Below are 10,299 nucleotides of genomic sequence, written 5' to 3' on the forward strand. Positions count from 1 at the left end.
TGCAGCAGGAACCCCAGTAAGACGTTCTGGTGCCTTTTGTTGGCTTCAGCAGCAGATGAAATTTCCCTTAGCCCCCTCCTTTGCCAACACAGGACATTACTCATGATATAACCTCCAGCACTGGTTTTAAATTTAAATATCTCATTAAAAGCACTCTCAGGCCCCGGCACCTACCAAGGGATTGCAGCGGGCTGTGATAATGTTTTCTGCTACTTGCCTCGCAATGACCTGGTAACAGCAAGGCATGCTCTCCCAACCGCCAGGCTCGATTCCTACCGTTCCCTTTTTGCTGGGTTGTTGGTGAGGCTGAGCTGCTCCTTACAGCTTGCTCAGAAATGCCGCGGCTTGCTTGCTGATCTGAGCTGTCGTGATCATATTCAGCCAGCTCGGCATTTTGCATGCCGGCTGCCCAGTAAGTGGTCAATTCAGTGCAAGGCAGCTTGTGTGAGCATGCAAAGTTATGAAGGGGACGGACCCTGGTTTAATCAAGACCTCCTCTTGCGGACCTTCCCCTGGGCTTCTGTGCTCACCTACCTCTCGGTGTTGGGAGCGTCTGCCTTTGCACTTGAAGTCAGCAGGCAACCAAGCTTGTGCCAGGGCAACCCCAATGATGAGGCGCTCGCTCCTGCAGAAATCCAGCTCATCTTCCCCCATGAAGATTTGGGGCACTTCTCCAGTTAGGGATTGTTTTAGCAGATGAACTCAGCATAGGCGTGTCTGACTGCACACTCCCTCTGGATGGTAAAGCTGGTCTTTCCCTCCTGTCTGAAAGCATCCAAAATGCACCAGCCCGGAGTGAGCAGCAGAGGGGCTTCGATGGAACGGCGGCACCCCTGAAATGTAAAAACCCTGACAGTATGCTAGCTCCTACGGAAGAGAGCCGGATTGTCAGGGGAGAGCGCCGGATTGTCAGGGGAGAGGTTTCCTTGGCAACAGAGTCACCTGGCAGAGGACTGTGATCACCTGGAGAAAGCTCGGGGCCAAATTGCCTGATTGAGGGACTGGGAAGTTACAGAGGGGAAGGAGCTCAGGCTGCAAGGGGAGCTGCCGGTACCAGGGCTCTGATGGGGCAGAGGGATCCGCTCTGGACACAAGCTGACCTCCAGGCCTGGCACGGGAAGGGTGAGTTAAGCGAAGCCTTTTGTCTGTAGGAAGCAGGCTGTTTTGTCTGCTGCTCTGTAACCGCCTGTCTCTCTCTCGAAATGAGAGCAATGGTACACTTAGAAACGCTGAGCAAAGCCTTGCCCTACTTGTGCGCTGCCCCCTGCAGAGACCAGCCGCAGACCAGAAGGCTCCCCGCTTCTGCGAGCACCTCGGACAGGACGTCTTCAGGGTGAGCTCTCGGGACTGGGCCCGGGGCTGGGAGGCTGGACTGAGTCCCAGTTTCCGGGATAAGCTGCTAGACAAACAGTGTGCGTGTCTGCATCCTGGGAATGCACCCACGAGCTAAGGGCTGTGCCAAGACTGTGGTATCTAAACCAAGCCCTGCTCCTCCAAGACAGGGGCAGGATGCCCCAGCCAGATGCCACTGCACCAAGCTTTTTAAAAAACAACTCTAAAAACCTACTTTTCCATTGATTTGTTTCTACATCTCTTGGGCTTAAAAGTTTTTATATAACGAGATTGCTTTATAGTGATTGCTGTGCTCACGTACGTGAGGGGAGCAGCACGTCTCAAATTATTCAGCCTAATTCTTTTTCTGCTTAAATTCATCCCATTAACTCCACTCCTACTAATCCTTAAACCTGCTCTCAGGCTTGGCTCAGAAGTTAGTTCAAATGCTATAGACGTTCCTGTAAGAGGAGGGGAAATATTAAAACACCTGAAGCCAAGAGTAAACCAAAAGGGGTTTCTTGCCGGTTTTTGTGAAAACACCAGCAGTTGCTGGTGACCTGTCATCACCTGCATCACTACAAGCCAGCGACTAATACTGCAACATGTCACCATTCACCCTCTTTCTACTTTACACAGGCCCAAGATGCATTAACTTTACCTTTGGATGACAAGAGTTAGCAAATCTGGAGCCTGCATAGTTATGATCCATCACTATTCAGTACAGAACATCCTCTGCAGTGTATTCACTGACGGCAGACAAGGTTCTTTGAGTAAATCCAATGTCTTTTATTAGACCAACTCAAATAGTTGGAAAAATTCTTCTTAGCAAGCTTTTGGGCACAAACACCCCTCGTCAGGCTGAGGAAGCATCTATAGACGGTCTGCGCTCTTCCTGGATGGAGTGATAAAGTAGCCTAGAAATCCCGTGATAATTGCTAGGACAGTATCAAAAGTCAAATGCTCCTCGCATCCGCAGCCGGCTGAATGATTGATTCAGCGATCAAGAAGTACCTCAGAGCTGAGTGTCATGAAATACCTTGTGCCAGGTTGCAGTGCCACTCTCGTCTAGCTGATTCCAACCCAGATAACCTGCTACTTAATTATGAAGAGATCTGGAGACTCCTGTAATGACTCGGAGGGTAATGCTGGTGTCTCTCCTGCCAAATCCTATGCACAGAAGGCCCTGAATGCAGTCGTACCAGAGCTCAGTTCATGAAAAAGACCTTCCATGTGGAGCATCAGCCACAAAAGCTAACACCGCCCCGAAGATGCAGCTGTTACCCATGAGGAAGGATCACAGCTCCCAAATAGTCTTGGATCACACCTATATGTAGTCTATATACACTGCCAGAGTGATTAAATAGAGGCATGGAGGAGGCTAAGCAGATGCTGGAATCCTTGTGGCATTCATAAAGCAGTAGGCAGGGTAGGGGCTCAACTCTTAATTGATTATCAATGAGTTTGGTGATTTTGAAAATACTACTAGTTCCTGGAGACCTGGAGGGCTGTGGGCAGTGGGGTCCCCCAGGGCTCGGTCCTTGGGCCTGCACTGTTCAATTTCTTTATTAGTGACTTGGACGAGGGGGTGAAAAGCACCCTGTTCAAATTTGCTGATGACACCAAGATCTGGGGCGAGGTGGGCATGCTAGAAGGGAAGGACAGGATACAGCTGCACCTGGACAGGTTACAGGGGTGGGCGATTGTGAATAGGATGGGATTCAATACTGACAAGTGCAGGGTGCTGCACTTGGGCAGGGAGAACCAGCTGGGGAACTCCCTTGTTGTCAGTGCAGAGGCAGAAAGAAATCTTGGCGTCATTATCGATTCCAAAATGAACATGGGCCACCAATGTGAGGATGTGGCCAGCAAGGCTAACCATACCTTGTCGTGCATCCACAGATGCATCGCAAGCAGGTCCCAGGAGGTGATCCTCCCCCTCTACGCGGCACTGGTCAGACCGCAGCTGGAGTATTGTGTCCAGTTCTGGGCGCCGCACTTCAGGAGGGATGTGGACAGCGTGGAGAGGGTCCAGAGGAGGCCACCCGCATGGTCAGGGGGCAGCAGGGCAGGCCCGACGAGGAGAGGCGACGGGACCTGAACCTGTTCAGCCTCCACAAGACAAGGCTGAGGGGGGATCTGGTGGCTGTCTATAAACTTACCAAGGGAGACCAGAGGGGAATGGGTGAGACCCTGCTCCCCCAAGCACCTCCCAGGGTAACAAGGAACAATGGCCTCAAATTGATTGCGAGTAGGTTCAGGCTGGACACCAGGAGATACTACTTTATGGTTAGGGCGGCTAGGATCTGGAACCAACTTCCAAGGGAAGTAGTGCTGGCTCCTACCCTGGGGGTCTTTAAGAAGCGGCTTGATGCCTACCTGGCTGGGGTCATTTGAGCCCAGTTTTCCTCCTGCCCAGGGCAGAGGGTTGGACTTGATGATCTGCTCAGGTCCCCTCCGACCCTACATCTATGAACCTATGAGTCTTTAGGCATGTGAAGGCTTTTGAAACCCTAGCCCTGAGGTTATCATTGATACCATATAGCAGTTAGAAGCAATTCCCTCCCTCCACAAAAATTACGCTACCACTGATAGCTATAATTCATAGTTGTAGTAGACGTCCATGCACATAAGCACTGAGAGAACATGGCAATAAGCCTACCTTTATAATAATATTATTTTCTACTGAGTAAAATATGATCCTCCAGGTGTGTAAAATAGAAAAGTGATAAATAACAATCAAGTTGCCATCACGGCACCAGAGAGAAACTTTTGGGGTATCTTTTTCACACTCTGAGCATAGACTATGGGTATCAAGACAGCCCAGCTCCTGCTCAGGCAGGCTGCGTGTCCTCAGCCCTCACTTTCTGCCTCTGTCACAAAGTTGTATTCATGTCTCTGCTCTCAGACATGCCTATTCCTGGCATCATTTATCTTGTGCTTAATATTTAAATCCGGTGCAGATTACACCACTATCAGGACTAGACAGATGTGCGGCTATCCCAGGATAGCTGTCACAGTAGGTGGTTATTGAGGTGCCTCACCACTGGGTGGCAGGAGGGCAGGTAGCAGCCTGCTTGCTTTCAGCAAACGATTTGCACTGCACCGACATACCAAAACCAATATCATTTACACTAAGAAGTTTTAATAATTTTTTCACAAGTATTTCTATGCTGCAAAGGGGGAGTTTTCCCAGTTTAGTGGTTTCCATAAACTGCCTTCTTTTCCATAATGTTCATCCATCCAGGTACTGAAATCTGCATCAAGTAAAATAGCTTGCTTGTGAGGTTTGCAATATTGCACCCATAATGCTGGAAGTTAGTATTGTAAACAATGTTTCTAAGGAAATTATTTTAAAAAATGAGGTGAACCGATTAAGTTTCACATCTATTTTTCAGTCCTCCTACTTGTCACTTTCTAAGCGTGGCAGAAATGCCTCTGACAGTGAAATTCAACAGCACGGGACAAAGCTTTAAAGACACCACGGTGCTGTTTTGTTTTCTGCAATCTGAAGAGTTGACGTGTTTCAGCTTGACGTGTTTTCAAAGCTTTTCATACATTAGAGCTTTCACATTTAGTAAATTTCCACTGACGTGCCTATAAAATTTGCAAGTGCTTCTGTCTGTGTAGTAAGCAACTCTCATGTATACCTTCCTGCAGGTCTTTATATAAGTAATGTGACCAATAAAGACTTGACTTCTTGGGGTTTGTTTTTTTTTAAAGTTCAAAATCCCAGGACCCCTAATAAAAAAAAAAGACTCATCTCATTTGGCTTCTAATTTGACTACACAAATGCTGCGATCATGCACACAAATCAAATATGTACACATGAAAATACATAATAAGACAATTGCGAGTTAATTGCACAAATATCCAAATATAACATCTACATTCACAGCTATCACATTTATATATTTGGGAGGCAGTTTCATTGATTTTTGCATTCTATAATGGGCTTCTTATATTCTGATAATTCACCCTGCACATCTACCTATTTACATATATGAAATTCCATTTTCTTTGGTAAGCATTATACAAGTTTTTGTTCATGAGAATGGATACATTTAATTTAGTTTGTGCCGTTAAAGACACCTTCCAAAATTGCCACAATTTTTTTTGTACCTATTTTCATGTAAATTACCCAGGCAGACATGCAGTTACCTTATTTGCAAGTGCAAATGTCTGTTAATAAATATAAATGAGTGCACATATAACATTTCTGTGGACAACTTGAAAAGCAGTGTTTAAATTGAATACCGAGTCGTTTTCTTCAGCCTGCCATGTTTTCTGGAAGTAAACTAACAGGGGAACTTAACAATATTTAATAGTTTTTGAACCTCATTCTTTATGCATTTCCAGTCTTACAGCTTTGATCCTACTGTCACCCAATTTTTATGTAAAATAAAATATTTCAAACAAACAGGAAAAGTTTAAATTTAAAATTTGTTTAAAAACAGGAAAACTATATGTAATAAAGAAAAAAAAATACAACTGATTTCTGGATAGTCCAAAGTGATATTCATAGACTTTGAAGGACAGGGTGAGGAATGTGTTTCATTCCATTTCAATTTTCTATTTTGCTTTTAAGCACACACAGGATGTTGCAACCCCTGGGAAATGTCAAAGTCTGAGTCAAGTCACATAAAAGTAGTAAGAGTGTTTCTGAGCTGCTGAGCATGTGTCTAGTTTATTTCCAAGCACGATCCAAAGTTTGTGTATTAAGTTTCATTCAGCATGCACGCTGAAGCCTTAGTAAATGCAGATATTCTGAACAGGTGTTATTGGGTGGGGAGGGTGGAACTGGCCCTGCCACTAATGACACTATAAACATGCAAGGCTAAATTATCAAAACTTTGCATCAACATTATATGCCCAAAAATGCGTTGTGCATGATTAACCACGTACCAGATCTGTAGCTAAGCAAGCAATGAATTTGCAGTGCTGTTTGTGCAATGCTGAAGTTTTATTTTATTATTTGCAATGCTGAAGTTATACTTTATTTATTGCATTCTGCATGGGTGAGGGCGTGTTGTGAATATTTTGTACAAGATACTTGATTTGTTCGTTTTCCTAAATTTTGTTCGGGCTTTCCTTCCCAGAACAAAATACTCAGACTTTCAATTATGTAAATTTAGACTAAATTGGGCTCATTGACACAGGTGTTTTAATGCACGCAGTCTCAGTCTCTGGACTGTGGCCTGGAGCTCCTCCCAGAGCCCCCCCAAGGGATGACAAGTTCAAACGGTTATAAACTCCTGCAAGAGTTTACGACTCTTGGATGCACGACTCCTGTCATGCATCCACAGATGCATTTCAAGCAGGACCAAGGAGGTGATCCTCCGCCTCTATGCGGCACTGGTCAGGCCGCAGCTGGAGTACTGCGTCCAGTTCTGGGCGCCGCACTTTAAGAGGGATGTGGACAGCATCGAGAGGGTCCAGAGGAGGGCCACTCGCATGATCAAGGGACAGCAGGGCAGGTCCTATGAGGAAAGGTTACGGGACCTGAACCTGTTCCGCCTCCAGAAGAGAAGGCTGAGGGGGGATCTTGTGGCCTGCTATAAACTAGTCAGGGGGGATCAACAGGCACTGGGGGAGTCCCTGTTCCCCCGAGCGCCGCCAGGAGTGACCAGGAATAACGGTCACAAGCTGGCGGAGGGAAGGTTCAAGTTGGACATCAGGAGGTGCTACTTCATGGTCAGGGCGGCTAGGGTCTGGAACCAGCTTCCAAGTGAGGTGGTGCAGGCTCCCACCCTGGGGGTTTTTAAGAGGAGGTTAGATGATCATCTTGCTGGGGTCGTTTGACCCCCAGTACTCTTTCCTGCCATGGCAGGGGGTCGGACTAGATGATCTGCCCAGGTCCCTTCCGACCCTAGAAACTATGAAACTATGAAGACCATCTCAAGCTGGACATAAGGAAGAACTTCTTTACTGTCCGAGCCCCCAAGGTCTGGAACAGCCTGCCACCAGAGGTGGATCAAGCACCTACTTTGAACACCTTCAAGAAGAAATTGGATGTTTATCTTGCTGGGATCCTATGACTCCAGCTGACTTCCTGCCTTCGGGCGGGGGGGCTGGACTCGATGATCTGCCGAGGTCCCTCCCAGCCCAAGTATCTGTGAAATGCACGTTAGCACATTGTAATGCGCATTAAGGTATCACTGAAAAACTGTACTCTTTAAGACAGGCTAATGCGCATTTTCCTACATAGTAGAATAATACCTGACAATGGAGGGCATTTTTACATGTGGTGTGGGACCCAATGCCAGGCGCTTTAATTAACAAACTGTGCTAATTAAAAGCACCCATGTCATGTGTATCAGCATCCCCATGCTGAAAAAATGGCAGTGGGGCACTTTGAACTAGAGCTTATGGAACGTGCTTTATTTCGAAGTGTCCCACCGCCATTCCTTCAGCATGGAGACACACAGTGATGCTGATACATGTGACGTGGAAGGCTCCTTGAGTGTGTCAAGTTTTGTGCCCCTGCAGACTTGATTAATCGAGTCTGCTCCAACGCACTGAATTTCTAATGCATCAGAGCAGGCTCTGTGCACATGTATAGGAGTCCGGAGGTACTAGATTTAATGCGCATTAACTAAGCACATTAATGCATGTGTAGACACACCCAGTACTGAGATTGGAGTGAAGAATTTTTGCTGGGGGTGAGATGGAAGGGCATCATGTAAAATGGTGTGTTTGGTCAGAACTGTGTAGATGGTCTGTTGGTTTCTGTTTGGGGCAGGATTCTCTTAGGCTCAGAAAATGACAAATCCTTTCTTCAAATATTTAAAGTTCAGTTTTTAATACCTAGTATTAAGTCTAGCGGTCTGCTTTTGTCAGGTCTAAATGAGCAAAGATAAAATGAAAAAGGGGTTATTATTTTTCCAGGACAGTTACAACAGAGCCACTGTACTTGAAATGGATAATGGTTTATTAACTAGAGCAAGTCCTCCCTCTCTCTGTCAGGACTTTATACACCATGTGACGATGTCCATCCTGGAATTCTTTTAATTTGGTAGCAAGCCATTGCAAGACTGTGTCGGGCTTAGCCCTGGCATGGTTTGCCTCTCACCTGTCACAACAATCTGTGATGGGAGGGTTTGGATTCTAGCCACTTGGTCTGTGTGCTGTTTGCTTTGCCTTGATGTGCCATTCTGAGACACTTACACGTCTGTGTTTTCATGTTGCCCGTGAAGTATAGTATCGAACAACAGAACCTGAGTCCCCCGTTGTCACAAGCGAGACACAAATTGATGTAGATTGCACAAGTCATCCTGGTTCAAGAAAGACTAATTCACACTGTGACAGGAACAGAGGAGGGCTACTAAGATGACCAGGGAAATAGAGTCTGTCTTAGGGAGAACGCTGAAATCTTGGCTTGTGGCCCTGAGCAAAAGAACGGTTGAGAAGGGGTAGGCTTGCTCTCTAAATACATGGAGATACAGAGGGACACCAGAGAGGGAGAAAAGCTATTTAAACCAAAGGACTATGCTGGGTCAAGAACAAATGGGTATAAACTGGCTGGGAATAAAGTTTAGGCTGGAAATTAAAAGTAGGCTTATGATAATTAGAGGATTACGGTCCTGGAACAGTCCCGATGTCCTGGGAGGCCCACTATGGTCCGGAGGCACTTGTACATGTGATGAAAATTGGTCTTTTTTGCTGTTTAATTGTGTCACACTGTACACCTGTGGGGAAGCTGCCCCAGCTCAGGCTCGGAGAACAGTTGGATTGGGCTGGGTGCTGCCTGTGAGCTGGGGCAGCACCTGCCCACTAACCACCTGCGTGGGTGGCCCCAAGGGGTGTCATCACCGTGGAGAGAAGGTCTGGGACCTCCTGCAGCTCAGGGGCCACAGGCAGCTCACCCCCCAGCTGAGGGAGATGCTGGCAGACTCCACAAAATGAAAAAAAAGGGATTGGGCCCTTCACCTTAACAGTGACGGAAGCCCCTAAATTGAAACAGAGGGTTTTTAATCACCACAGTTAAAAACCCACTGTTTCAATTTAGGGGACTAAACCCCATCATGTGTACAAGCAGCCCTACAAGCCAAAGACCTGTCCTGATCCTGACCAACTCTTTTCATGATGATCAGTCTTGCAGGACAAAGCTGGGATATTAAATTAAGGCAAAACAAATAAAGAGTTCTAGATGCTTGCTCCAGCCTTGCTATAATTTGATTTTCCTCTACCGCCTCATCCTCAGCCATGGAAAGCCTTGGTGTTACACCTGCCTTGGTTGTGTACAGTACCTTCTTTCAATCACAAGAAGTTTGTGCTGATGTCTTTGAAACTGAGAGATGGGCGATCCCTGTTCAACAAGATCTGCTTCTAGCTATCGCTGCCATTTCAAGGCTTGAATATTACACATCTCCTGTTACTTGCATTACCGTATTGCTTATGGGCCCTAATCATGGATTAGGGCCTTGCTGCACTGTGCTCCCTGAAAATACAGAACCAGATGCATTCTGTAGGCATCACGTTAGGGGTCGGAAAGAGACTGTGGTAGCTCTGCACATGTTTTCAGGGAGCTCCTCCCATGTAAGAGGGCAACTTGAGAAGCACAAAGGTGATTGTTTAAAAATATAATAAGTATACAATGGAGGCTAGCATCCAGGCACAACTGAAGGTGGGAACTGATCTCTACAAATAATAAGGTAGGGTGGGGATAAGTCATTAAAGGACCTCAAAGACAAGACAGAGGTGGGGGAACCAACGGAGCAATTGGAAAGAGAGGGGTGACGAGGGCGAAGCAACAGGCACTCGAGATTGCCAACTGAGTCTGGTCCTTTAACACACATGTAATGTTACAGCTTCACCACAGATCTGACTTCCAGCTGGCCTAAACCCACCGCAAATTGCAGTGTCGACCTGATTATTCTTTACCTGCACTGCAAAAGTAAAGCTGTGATTTCTGAACAGCAGGGACCCAACTTTGCTCTTGATTAAACCAATGGCAAAACTCCAAGC

The 10,299-nt window shown here is 46.5% G+C and overlaps 1 long non-coding RNA gene across 1 annotated transcript in view; it reads right to left on the bottom strand.

Annotated features, from left to right (window-relative positions):
• LOC102378493 overlaps window positions 1-10,299 on the bottom strand; it is a 32,866-nt gene that overhangs the window by 13,761 nt on the left and 8,806 nt on the right. The window lies entirely within an intron of this gene.

Source organism: Alligator sinensis, unplaced genomic scaffold (genome assembly GCF_000455745.1).
Source record: "Alligator sinensis unplaced genomic scaffold, ASM45574v1 scaffold1242_1, whole genome shotgun sequence".
NCBI lineage: Eukaryota > Metazoa > Chordata > Crocodylia > Alligatoridae > Alligator > Alligator sinensis.